At 41.3% G+C, this 14,219-nt stretch overlaps 1 protein-coding gene across 14 annotated transcripts in view; it reads right to left on the reverse strand.

Annotated features, from left to right (window-relative positions):
- PRRG1 (proline rich and Gla domain 1) overlaps positions 1 to 14,219 on the reverse strand; it is a 229,482-nt gene that overhangs the window by 18,184 nt on the left and 197,079 nt on the right. The gene's annotated exons all lie outside the window — the stretch shown is intronic.

Below are 14,219 nucleotides of genomic sequence, written 5' to 3' on the forward strand. Positions count from 1 at the left end.
ACTAACTAGGGACTAAAAAGACAATAGAAAAATCAGTGAAACTGAGAGCTGGTTCTTTGAAAAGCTAAACAAAGTTGACAAGCCTTTGGACTCACCAAGAAAAAGGGAGGACTAAAATAAAATCAGAAATGAAACAGGACGCATAACAACTGATACCAAAGAAACACAAGACTACTATGAACAATTACCTGCCAACAAATTTGACAACCTAGAAGAAATGGATAAATTCCTAGAAATGTACAAACACCAAGACAGGATCATAAAGAAACAGAAAATCTGAACAGACCAATTACCAGTAATTAAATTAGAGATTATTAAACAAAAAACCTGCCAGCAAAAGACAAGGACCAGACAGTTTCACTGGTGAAGTATACAACACATTCAAAGAAGAGTTAGTACCAATCCTTCTCAAAGGCTTCCAAAAAAAGGAGAGGGAACGCTTTCAAACTCATTTTACAAGGTGAGCATAACCCTGACTCCAAAACCAGACGAGGATGCTACAAGAAAGTTACAGGCCAATATCCCTGATGAACACAGATGCAAAAATCCTCAACAAAATACGAGCAGACTGATTTCAACAATATATGAAAAGGATCACACACCATGATCTAACCAACTCAGGTGGGTAACCCCATCTGAGAAAGGGCACTGCTTACCTGAGGTCTGTTGAGCTGCCATGTGCTTTCACATACTGCCTCTGTTGCATGTTGCTTGCATATCATGGCTGCTATAATAACTCAACAGTATACCCAGAGCAGTGTGATCAAGGGCATGTGGTCTAATAAGGTGATTAGACCACTAATTGTAGGGGCTTTAATTGACTATGAATGTGTGTGAGGGTGCTCCACACCTCAAGGCCAAGGAGAACTTAGGAAGGTGGACTGGATCACCAGGCTATTGTCACTGACCAAGGAGAGGCTCTCGGTTAAAGGCAGGACGAAAGGATTCCTATAGGTAAGGAAGATAGGAGACTTCTGAAAATTGAGTTGGTGGGTCACGCTTGGACTGTGAGCCTTAACCCAGAACAGTGAAATAGCCTCCTGACAGGAAACTGATGGCACCACAAAAGGGAAAATACAACAGAGGCCTACAGTCTCTGTGTCACTGCTTCACTCACTACCTATTGCTCTTCGCCTCCCAGACCTGATGAGATAATCATCCTGGCCACGATGTTGCTAAACAATTAATGGACAAATATTTATAAATGTCCTGTCCTGAGCACCTGGTGCCAGCACCTCCTAACAACTCTAAGGAGGTGTACCAGCTCCTTGATAAATGTAAAACCCCATGGAAGCTTCCAGGGCATTACTCAGTGCCAGCACACCAACACGCCAAGACTGTGGTATTATGCTCCAGAGGCTCAGAGGCTTTTTCCAAAGACCTTGTGCATATCATGCTAGTGGAGGCACACCCTGAAAAGGAAAGCAGCTGCCCACAAAAAGGGCTCACAGTGATGTCATTCAAAATTTTCCAATAATAATACTTACAATTGAGGCAATAGGAAAAAATCAAGAAGTGCAACAGAAACAGATCAGAAACTATACCTTAACTAAATCCAAACCTTTCCTAAAGATTTTGTGCAGGAGGAAGAAGAAGGGGAAGCTAACTGGCCATTGCAGGTTTTCGTGTTTTTTGGGGGGGAACAAACTCTGAATTGCTACTCATGGCTGCCAAAACGTGTTAACTGGTTGGTATCTCTGAAGATCCTAAAATCTATAACCTGCCCCTCTCCTGTATGATACCACAGATCCTGAGCCCCTCAGCTTTCCCCTGAATGAGGCAGAATGGAGAAACATGCCTCATGAGACATTCCTGCCACCAAAAGAAAAGCTGACGAGATTATTGGGGCCTCTATTGAGGAGGAGGAGGGAGAAGAGAAGGCAAAGGTTCCTAGAGCCACCGATACCTGTACCAGAGCCGTCCCTCTCCTTACTTGGATATTTATTGCCTAGCACCATCCCCAGCCTTCCACCACAGTGATCACTGCTAAGCATCACAGTGAATGGAAAACATTAAGACAAGAACCATCTCCTGCTGCACAAAATTGGCACAGTCCAATGGGTTGATGGTTTCCATGACCACAGTGACCCAAATGACCCCTTCTTCATTTCCAACCCTGAATGGGCCCCCCTGGACCCTGAGTCCAGAGAATTCTTTTTACAGGGTGTATTCCCCTAATTACTGGGGTGTGTGTGCCACTACCTTTTATTGGGATTCCTGAAACGATCCAAAGGGCACTAAAACTCCTAGGAGAAAACTTACAATCTTTCTCTGTCCCTTGAAGATGTAAATCTTAGCTCCTGGGGAGATTATATTTCAAAGACATGGTAACTAAAACACTGCTCATAATCACCTAAGACTGAAGAAAAAGAGGGTGGGGGGGGATGCTTTTAATAATGCAACTGCCTTCAAAGCTCTGTTGCACAAAATCTACTCCATAGCCTCCATAATATTACTTGTCAAGGACAAATACAAATCTTTAAAGTCTTCTCCGAAAATATTAGTAAAAAGCTTTAGCCACTGGAGCAGGTAATCCTAACTTGTTCCATCTGCCAGACACAATTTGGATTCAATCATTATTTATACACAAGTGAGTTTTGTATTGTTGTATCTTATTCATGGCTAAAATTTGGAATGGAAGCTATAAGTCTCTGTGGGTCAATGTATGTCTATGGATGCATGTTATGTATATGTGACCTTTTATCTACCTCTGGGTTATATTGCCAAAATTAATTTGTTTAAAAAAATCTCTATAACATCACCTCACACTGGTCAGAATGACCATCAAAAATTGTACAAACAGAAAAGACGAACCAAGATGGCGGAGTAGAAGGACGTGCTCTCACTCCCCCTTGTGAGAACGCCAGAGTCATGGCTAGCTGCTGGACAATCATCAACAGGAGGACACCGGAGCCCACCAGAAAGGGTACCCCCACAACCAAAGACAAAGGAGAAGCCACAATGAGATGGTAGGAAGGGCACAATCACAGTAAAATCAAATCCCGTAACTGCTGAGTGGGTGACTCACAGACTGGAGAACACTTATGCCACAGAAGTCCACCCACTGGAGTGAAGGTTCTGAGCCCCACGTCAGGCTTCACAACCTGAGGGTCCGGCAACAGGAAGAGGAATTCCTAGAGAATCAGACTTTGAAGCCTAGTGGGATTTGATTGCAGGACTTCAACAGCACTGGAGGAAGCAGAGACTCCACTCTTGAAGGGCACACACAAAGTAGTGTGCACATCGGGACCCAGGGGAAGGAGCAGTGACCCCATAGGAGACTGAACCTGACCTACCTGCTAGTGTTGGAGGGTCTCCTGCAGAGGCAGGGTGGCTGTGGCTCGCCTCAGGCCAAACAACCAACAGGGAGGGAACCCAGCCCCACCCATCAGCAGACAAGCAGATTAAAGTTTTACTGAGCTCTGCCCACCAGAGCAACACTCAGCTCTACCCACCACCAGTCCCTCCCATCAGGAAACGTACACAAGCCTCTTAGATAGCCTCACCCACCAGAGGGCACATACACAGCAGAAGCAAGAAGAACTACAATCCTGCAGCCTGTGGAACAAAAACCACATTCACAGAAAGACAGACAAGATGAAAAGGCAGAGGACTATGTACCAGATGAAGAAACAAGAGAAAACCCCAGAAAAACAACTGAATGAAGTGGAGATAGGCAACCTTCCAGAAAAAGAATTCAGAATAATGATAGTGAAGATGATCCAGGACCTTGGAAAAAGAATGGAGGCAAAGATCGAGAAGATGCAAGAAATGTTTAACAAAGACCTACAAGAATCAAAGAACAGACAAACAGAGATGAACAATACAATAAGTGAAATGAAAACTACACTAGAAAGAATCAATAGCAAAATAACTGAGGCAGAAGAACGGATAAGTGACCTGGAAGACAGAATGGTGGAATTCACCGCTGCAGAAAAGAATAAAGACTGAAAAGAAATGATCCCACACGCCACGGAGCAACTAAGCCCGTGCACCACAACTATTGAGCCTGCGCTCTAGAGCCCACGAGCCACAACTGCTGAAGCCCGTGCGCCCTAGAGCCCTTGCTCTGCAACAAGAGAAGCCACCGCGATGAGAAGCCCGCTCACCGCAACGAAGGGTAGCCCTCGCTCGCCGCAACTAGAGAAAGCCCGCGCGCAGAAACGAAGACCCAACGCAGCCAAAAATTTAAAAAAATGTAGATTCTGATTCAGTAAGTCTGGGGTAGTGCTTAAGACTACTGAGTTTCTAACAGGCTCTCAGGTGAGGTTGCTGCTGCTGCTCTACAGACCACACTTTAAGTAGCAAGGTGCTCATGCTGGTTTGACTGCCTGGGATGCCTAGGTCCAGCCCCCAGAGACTGGTATAATTGGTCTGGGATGTACCCTGGAGGTAATTCTAACGTGCAACAAAGCTTGAGAACCCCCATGGCGAAGTGTGTGGTTATTTATCAATTTTAGTTATTATTTTGTTAGTAGCTCTAATGTGATCCTGTTTGCCTACTCCTCAGCCCCCCATTTGTGCCCACCCATTCCTCTCCTTTCCAGATCCCAACCTCCAGATGACAGGGGGATTACGATTAACGATTAGCACTTCATCCTTTTGCTCTTTTCCATCTCTGAGAACTGAGAGGTAGTTCAGGATGGAAAACACAGACTTGGGCAACCTGGAATTGGGAAGAATAAGCAAAAAGTGTTCTACGGGGTGATTTAAAAGGGAAGCTCATTGAGACAGAATGGGGAGGATTACCAGGGAGAACTGTCATAGCAAAATTCGCTTGTAGTCTTGGGCCTGAGTTTGGGTTAGTGAAAATAACGATCTACCCTCCTGAATCCTGGCAACACCTGACAACTAAGCAGCTACAAAGAGTTTTTCCTTCTAAATATGCAGGGTAACGAATGTTGGTCAAAATGCAAGAGACCCACCAGTGGCAAAGTACAGACATGAAATCTTCTCCCCAAAGCATAAACAGCACAAAAAAACTTAGAAGTGGGTGGACAATGAGGATGGTGATGATAAACGATGACTAACACATAATGTACCTACTATATACCAGACACTGTTCAAAATGATTTACATATAGCTCATTTAATTGCAAAAACCCAATGGGATTGACACTTTTAGTCTCTCTATTTTAGGTGTGAGGAAACTGAGGCACAGAGAAGTTAAATAACTTGGCCAAGTTCACCCAAGATAAGTAAGTGGATAAACTGGGATTTGAAGCCAGGTAATCTGAGCTTAAGAAATCAGTACAGCAAACTGCCTCTCCAGGTCAGGAAAATAAGGATCCTCAGTCAATTTACAGTTATAAACACAGCTGCTTACACCGTGCTTCCTCATATCTAGAGGAGTACAGTTACTAGGTAGGATCTGAGTCGAGGTCAGAGAGAGGAGGGGTCCTTCAAGCAAGCAGAGAAAGAAAGAAAGTAAAAACTTTGACCAACTTTGACTAAGAAGAGGTAAATGCCAATAGCATTTTCTGGAAACTGAACTCACAGGGCCATAATTTTCATTTTTTAAAAAAGTGTTAAAATGCAGTGATGAATTGTGGATGGTAATTACTATGTAGATAAACTTATTCACGTTTTATTAGATGTTCAAAGCAATCTGCTAGCTTTAAAAAGACACACACTATTCCTGTAACCTTGAATACTGCATACAAAAATCTGTAACTTTCAACTTTCATCTTTGTAACACACAGGCGGCTCAGAAGAAACAAAATATTTTGAGAATTTTTTCCCCAGACATGGACAACCTTAGACTTTACATGGGTACAGATTTCATCTGGTCAAACACAGTGGACTGAGTGAGAGACTGAGGTTTTGAAAGGGAACAGAAAACAAAAGACATATGGAAAAAGGAGATCATTTCCTTGGGGAATCTTCTTTTAACTAGGAAACAATTTCTTTCTATCCATAGCCCTGAAGACAACGTAAAGAGCTAACTCTTTTTCACATCCTGAAAGGAGAAACCAGAAGCCAGGCTGATTTGGGGCCACTGGGTGTGGACACAGGTGGTCACAGTCTGGAATGAGGTAATGGTCCAGGTGGGGCCAGCAGCTCTCTAATGTTAGCTGCCCTGGGTGTGTGGCAGGTTGCGCCATACTCTCTCTCCACTCTCTTTCTGGTAAGCTTCTCCAGTACCTTGACCTCAACATCATCTGTAGCTGATGCCTCCCATATGTATATTTCAAAACAAGACCTCCTCCTGAGCTCCAGATTCATTTTTCTGGCTACCTGCATGACAATTCCACTTGGATGTCTAAAATATGCATCTCAGATTTTGTTTAGATGACATACCTCCCCCACCCTTCCACCTCCAATGTATCCCCAGCAAAAGTCCCCAGATTAATAAACAGCACTACCATCAACCCAGGTGCTCAAGCCCAAATCTCTGAATCTAGATTTTCTCCATTTCTTATTTCTCACTTTCAAATCCATGAACAAATCCTATCAGCTTATCCAAAATCCATGTGAATCTGTCTATATCTCATTTCCTTAGCCACCCCTGTCGTTCCAACTACCATGGTCTTTCACCCGGACCTCTGCAATACCTCTTACCTGGTCCTCTTGCTGCTTCAACTCTTCCCCAAACCCAACATCCTTCAGAACAGCCAGAATCATTTGCCTGCTTAAACCCCTGTACAGCCTTGCTGTTGCACTTGGAATATAATTTGGACTACTCTAATACCGCTTACAAGACCCTACATCTCCACCTTACCTTGTACAACTCTACCTCAATTCATTATGGTTCAGTGACATACACCTCCTCCTTTCTGATGCCCTAACACCTAAAATGCCTTCCCTTGGCTATTATATGCTGACTCTCACTTATCCTTTGGCCTTCAATATAACATCAACCCACAGAAGTATCCCTGATCACCTTATTCAAAATAATAATAATGTCTCCTCCAGCAATAGCTATTCTCTATCACAGTAAACTAAATACTTATCTATGGTTTTAATCCCAATTGAAATTAATCATATTTATTTACTTATTTTTAGGCTTTAAGTTCCTTTAAGACAAGGGCCTTTGTCTGACCATGCTATATCCTCATTGATGAGTATAGTGCGTGATACACAGTAGGCATGCAATAAATACTTGTTAAATGAACAATGAACAAAAAGAAATGAATGAAATTAGGGCAATTATATTCTCACTCAATATCATATACAATTAGAAATTAGCAAAAAGTGGTAATCCCAACATCTGTTTTAAATTTTATAAACATCTTTCTAAATTTCTTGAGTTAAAGGGAAAATAAAATTTGATATTCTAAGCTATTTAGAAACTAAAAGCAGTAAGAGAATTACATATTAAAATATGTTAGGATGGCCAAAATGGTATGTAATGGCAATTAATATCTTGAAATCTAAGGAAGAATCTTGATAGATTACTAAGTATAATAAATAAGATTACCTATTTTTACTTTTCATTTATTCAACAGATATATTTACAAGGCATCTATTACAAGTAATTTATTATTGTGGTAGAAAACATGTAACACAATATCTACCCTCTTAATTAAAATTTAAGTGTACAATACAGTATCTTTAACTATAATCCCAATATTGTGTAGCACGATATCTAGAACTTTTTTATTGTGCATAACTGAAAGTCTATACACATTGAACAGCAAATTCCCAGTTTTCCCTGCCCCCGAGCGCCTGGAAATCTCCATCCAACCCTCTTTTTATGAGCCTGATTACTTTGTATATCTTCTATTAGTGGAATAATGCAGTATGTGTCCTTCTGTGATTGGCTTATTTCACTTATCATAGTGTCCTCAAGGTTCATACATGTTGCAGCATATGAGAGGATTTCTTTCTTTCCTATTTGTATTTTCTTCACTGCTTCTTCCTTATGCATTCATTGGGGTCCTTTGTGGTTCCATGTGAATTTTTTTTTAATACATTTATTTACTTATTTATGGCTGTGTTGGGTCTTCGTTGCTGTGCGTGGGCTTTCTCTAGTTGCGGCGAGCAGGGGCCACTCCTCTTTGCGGTGCACAGGCTTCTCATTGCGGTGGCTTCTCCTGTTGCGGAGCACAGGCTCTAGGCGTGTGGGCTTCAGTAGTTGTGGCACGTGGGCTCAGTAGCTGTGGCTCGCGGGCTCCAGGGCTCAGTAGCTGTGGTGCATGGGCTTAGTTGCTCCGCAGCATGTGAGATCCTCCCGGGCCAGGACCTGAACCTGTGTCCCCTGCACTGGCAGGTGGGTTCCCAACCACTGCACCACCAGGGAAGCCCCCATGTGAATTTAAGAAAAAATAATACTAATCCTTCTCAAACTCTTCCAAGAAACTGAAGAGGAGGAAACACTTCTAAACTCATTTTATGTGGCCAGTATTACACTACCTCCAAAGTCAGAAAAGGAAATTACAAGAAAAGGAAACTACAGGCCGATATCTCTGATGAATATAGATGCAAAAAACCTCAACAAAATGCTAGGCAAACAAAATTCAACAGCACATTAAAGGGATCATATATCATGACCAAGTGGGATTTATCCCTGGGATACAAGGATAGTTGAATGTATGAAAATCAATCAATGTGACACAGAACACTGCTGAAAGAAATTTAAAAAGAAACAAATAAATGAAAAGACATACCATTTCATGGATTAGAAGACTTAATATTGTTAAAATATCCATACTACCCAAAGCAATCCACAGATTCAATGCAATCCCTATCAAAATCCCAAAGCCATTTTTTTCACAGAAATAAACGTATCTATCTTAACAAAAAGAAAGCAAATCCAGATAATGTTAATGGGAATTCTACTAAACCTCCTAAGAACAAAACACCTATGATACGAAAACTCTTCCAGAGCATATAAAAATGGAGAAAACTTCCCAATTTGTTTTACAAGGGCAGAATGATCCTAACACCAAAGCAGGACAGGGATGTTACTCACACATATTTTTTAAAAATCTACATGTTAAAGTATGAACACAGATGAAAAATCATAAGTAGAAATATTAGCAAGAGTAATGTCAGCATCATGGTGAAATAAGAGATTTATTGTTTTCGTGCCCCCTCAACAACAATTTGGCATCCATTCATGGACAACAGTGCCTTTGTGGGAGCTGTGGGATGATGCAGCTCCACATGCTAAATGTCCCAGAAGGAGTCTCAACCACCCACACACTGGGTAAAGGGCATATTGACTTGGTCCCAGGTTATGGCTCCTGGGGTAGCCTGTGAACCAGTTCCAGCTTCTCTTGGCCACAGTCCAGGAGCCCCTGGAAAACACTGTCTTAGACAATCACCCACAGATGTGAGAACCTTTGTGGAAGTCCAGGTTTCCAGAGGAAAAGTTCCAACACACCATTGGAAAAAATAATACAAATTTCAGACACATTGGAGAGGAATACTGAATTGTGAGCTTCATGACTGGGGGTCAAGAAGAAGCTGAGAGAGCGGCAGATAGGCCTCTTAGAGGGCATTAAAGGGACATGGATCCTAATAATTGTGTCTTGGACTCCATCAAGAAGCCTGCCCACAAACACTGGTTGGGCCTTGCTCATGGATGACCCCAATTGACCTGTGGGTACCCTCAGTACTCAGCATGCCTCCTCTATACACACACACACCCACACTTTGGTCAGCTCCCTGTGTGTGCTCCCAGTGGTGGTGGCAGGGTGAGCTTTGGAAAATGGCTAGTGAGCATGTGCAGAAAATCGCCCAAATCTGCAGGCTAGGGAAACACCACAAACTTGAGATTTAGTGCCACTTTTTGGAAAACAAAAGTGAGACTGTCATCACCTGTACTGGTGCAGCGCAAGAACAAGAGAAGGCATAAGAAAAACCTTAAGGGGCTTCCCTGGTGGCGCAGTGGTTGACAGTCTGCCTGCCGAGGCAGGGGACATGGGTTCGTTCCCCGGTCCGGGAAGATCCCACATGCCGCGGAGCGGCTGGGCCCGTGAGCCATGGCCGCTGAGCCTGTGCATCCGGAGCCTGTGCTCCACAACGGGAGAGGCCACAACAGTGAGAGGCCCGCGTACCGCAAAGAAAAAAGAAAAAAAAAGAAAAAAAGAAAAAGGTTAAGACTTCTGCCACAAGAGGGAGGAAGAAGTATGGAGCAGCTATATCAATAGAAGGTCTGAGAAAGCCTCAGAATCACTACCAGGGCTCAGAGCAGGTATTTCTCTCCTGAAGGCAATTAGTAAAGACTGTAGGAGGTGACTGCTGCTTCAAATGAAAAGACAGCAATGCAAAACTTCAAGGAACATGAAAAACATCAAGGAAACATGACATGACCAAAGGATCACAATAATCATCAGTAACCAACCCCAAAGATGCAAGGGAAAAACCTGTGTTAGATACAAAAAAAAGATTATAATAAAAGGAATCAAAGCATACCACTACAAAAAGTCATCAAATCAAGACAGCAAGAGAGGCAAAAAAAGGAACAAAGGATGTACAAAACAGTCAGAAAACAATGAACAAAATGGCAATAGTAAGTCCTTACCTATAAATAATTATTTTAAACATAAAAGGATTAAATTCTCTAATCAAAAGACATAGGATGGCTGAATGGATAAAAAAACAAGATCCAGTGATAAGTTGCCTACAAGAGAATTACTTTAGCTTTAAGGACATATATAGAGAGTGTAGGGGTGGAAAAAGGTATTTCTAGCAAATATAACCAAAAGAAAGCAGAAGTAGCTATGCATCTATCACACAAAATAGACTTAAAGCTAAATATGGCAAAAGACACAAAGTCATTATGATAAAGGAGTCAATTCATCAAGAAGATATAACAAGTGTAAATATTTAGGCACCCAACACAGAATGCCTAAGTAATATAAAGCAAATACTAAGAGATGTAAAAGGAGAAATAAATAGCAATACAATAATAGTTGGGGCCTTTAATACTCCACTCTCAACACAGATCATCCAGACAGAAAATCAATGAGGAAAGGTTGGACTTTACTGTACTTTAGGTCAAAGGGGTCAAATAGATATATACAGATCATCCCATCCAACAGCAGGAGAACACACACATTCTTCTCAAGCACAGGAGAAACATTCTCCAGTATAGATCGCATGGTAAGTCTCAGAAAAAGTCTTAGCAAATTTAAGAAGACTGAAATCATACCAAGTAGCTTTCCTGAGCACAATGGTATGAAACTAGAAGTCAGCAATGGAAGGAAAGCTGGAAAAATCACCAATATGTGGAAATTAAAAAAACATACTCCTGAACGACCAAAGGGTCACAGAACAATTCAAAAGGGAAATAGAATATTATCTTGAGGCAAACAAAAGTGGAAACACAGCATATGAAAACAAATGGGATGCACAAACAACAGTTCTAAGAGGGAAATGCATAGTGACAAATGCATACATCAAGAAAAAAAATAATGAAATTGACCACCTTTGGCTATACTAAGAAAAAAAAAGACTCAAAATCAGAAATGAAAGAGGAGACATTACAACTGATACCACAGAAATACAAAGGATCATAAGAGATCCTATAAACAACTATACACCAACAAATTGGAACCTAGAAGAAATGGATAAATTCTGAGAAACATGCAACTACCAAGACTTTTATCAGGAAGAAACAGAAAATCTGAACAGAACAATAATGAGTAGGGTAATTGAATCGCTAATGAAAAAGCTCTCCCAAAGAAAAGCCAGGACCAGATGGTTTCCCTGGTGAATTCTACCAAACATTTAAAGAAGAATTAACACCAATCCTTCTCAAACACTTCCAAAAAATTGGAGAGGAGGGAACATTCCAAAAATCGTCTTACAAGGCTAGCATTACCCTAATACCAAAGCCAGGTAAGGACACTACAAGAAAAAAAACTACAGGTCAATATCCCTGTTCAGTATAGATGCAAATATCCTCAACATAACCTTTGCAAACTGAACTGAGCAGCACATTAAAAAGGTCACGTTCTATGATCAAGTGGGATTTATCACTGGGATGGAAGGATAGTTTAACATATGCAAATCAAAAACTGATCCACTACATTAATAGAATGGAAGATAAAAATCATATGATCACCTTGATGAAGAAAAATAATTTAATAAAATACATTCTTTCATGATAAAAATTCTTAAATTGGGTATAGAGAGAAGACACCTCAACATAATACAAGCCATATAGAGCAAGTCCACAGCTAACATCATCCACAATGATGAAAAGTTGAAAGCTTTTCCTCTAAGATCAGGAACAAGACAAGAATCCCACTTTCACCACTCCTATTCAACATAGTACTGGAAGTCCCAGCCATAGCAATCAGGCAAGAAAGAGAAGTATACGGAAACCATATTGGAAAGGAAGAAGTCAGAATGTCTTTGCAGATGATATGATTTTATATATAGAAAGTCCTAAAGACCCCACCAAAAACCTGTTATAACTAATCAAGGAATTCAGGAAAGTTGCAGGATACAAAATTAACGTAAACAGTTGTATTTTCTATACACTAACAAGACATCTGAAAAATAAAGAAAACAATCTTATTCACAATAAAATCAAAAGCAATAAAATATTTAAGAATAAACTGAACCGGGCTTCCCTGGTGGCACAGTGGTTGAGAGTCCGCCTGCCAATGCAGGGGACACGGGTTCGTGCCCTGGTCCGGGAGAATATATATATATATATTATATATATATATAAAATATATATATATATAATATACATATAATATATATATATACACACACACACATACACAATGGAGTATTAGCCATGGGAAAGAAGGAAATCCTGATGTTGTTAACTAGAATGAACTAGAATTACTGAGAAGTAATAAACATTAACACTTGCATAATTTAATAAGCTAAAATACTTCAGATAAAGTTGAAGACTCCATTTATTTAACCCCTGCCCAATCCCGTTTTTCACTTCTTCCTGGGAGGCAACCGCTATGATGCATTACAGAACATGTTTTTATCCACATTTTTACCATACACATGCACCCACAGACACCAGAGCCCCAAACCGCCTCTCTCACCTCACCCCACATAACCACACTGTTTATAAGGGGAAAGTAGAGGTTTTCTAAGGACAACTGCATGTCCTGCATAGGGAACCAGAGGAAGTCACCCTCACATCTATGGGGAAGACAGGCTAAGGCTCAGTTTCCCTTAACACTGTAGCGCAGGGTGAGCTTTTCAAAGAGGGACTCTGCCGTGTTGGCTTCCAGGGCCCCCCATCTTGCTAATCCAGAATTAACCATTAAAGTGAAGACCCCCTTTATTTCAACCCCTGCCCAGTCTCATTCCCTTCACTCTTTCCCCTGATCAACCCCAATCATGATTTTCAGGGCATGTTTTTATACTTCAACTATGTAGAGACATCCACATTCACCAGGGCCCCGGCCACCCCCACACTCTTTATTAGGGGAAGACGGATTTTGTGTTTTCCAGGGTCCCATGGAACACCTTCTCCCTCCCTCTGTGGAGATCCTGAGGTACATGTGGACCGGGCATGGGTAGCTGGAGAGACTCCTGGATACTTGTTTTAAAACTTTAAAGGCAAGAGAGTTGCACACACGAATCAACCGGGCAATTGTTCTTATTTGATCCCTTCTACCCTTGATCCTTTTCCCTTTCAGTGGGCTCCGTAGTAGGGATAAAGAGAAAAATGTCATTTATTACCCTAGAAGAGCTATTTACTCTACTGTAAATACAGTGGAGGCTGGTAAAAGCGTGTTGATAATAAGACATATTAGCTTTGGTTCTCTTGGTAGCAAATAACAAAAACTAAATCAAAGTTGGATATATGAAACCCAAGGGCAGAAATACAGCCAGGCTCAGGAAAGGTCTAGGAAGCAGCTATATCATTTCCAGTAATGTGATCGCCGAACTGCTTTTCAACAAAGGGCGTCTTCCTAAGCAAACATTCAGAATGTAGTCTAGAGATTCAAAATGAACTCTGCTGCTGGTTGGAATTAAAATACACACATACACACACACACACACACACACACACACATGCATGCATATACACATACGATACAAAGGAAAGAAAACATATATATAAGTGGATGTTTTGTTATTATAACATGCATGCCAGGCATTGGTGACCATGGGAAGTCACCCCCGTTGTTTCTGAGCAAGACAGCCTAACACTCATTTTTCCATTATCACTGTTGCCTAGAGTGAACTTGTCAAAGAGATACTCCACCATTCAGACTTCCAAACCCCTCCACCCCCCATCTTGCTACTCATACTTAACCAATAGTATTTGCATAATTTAATGAA

The sequence above is a fragment of the Delphinapterus leucas genome, chromosome X, assembly GCF_059928025.1.
Source record: "Delphinapterus leucas isolate spDelLeu-1000000601 "Yukka" chromosome X, BTC_Dleu_Yukka2, whole genome shotgun sequence".
NCBI classification, from domain to species: domain Eukaryota; kingdom Metazoa; phylum Chordata; class Mammalia; order Artiodactyla; family Monodontidae; genus Delphinapterus; species Delphinapterus leucas.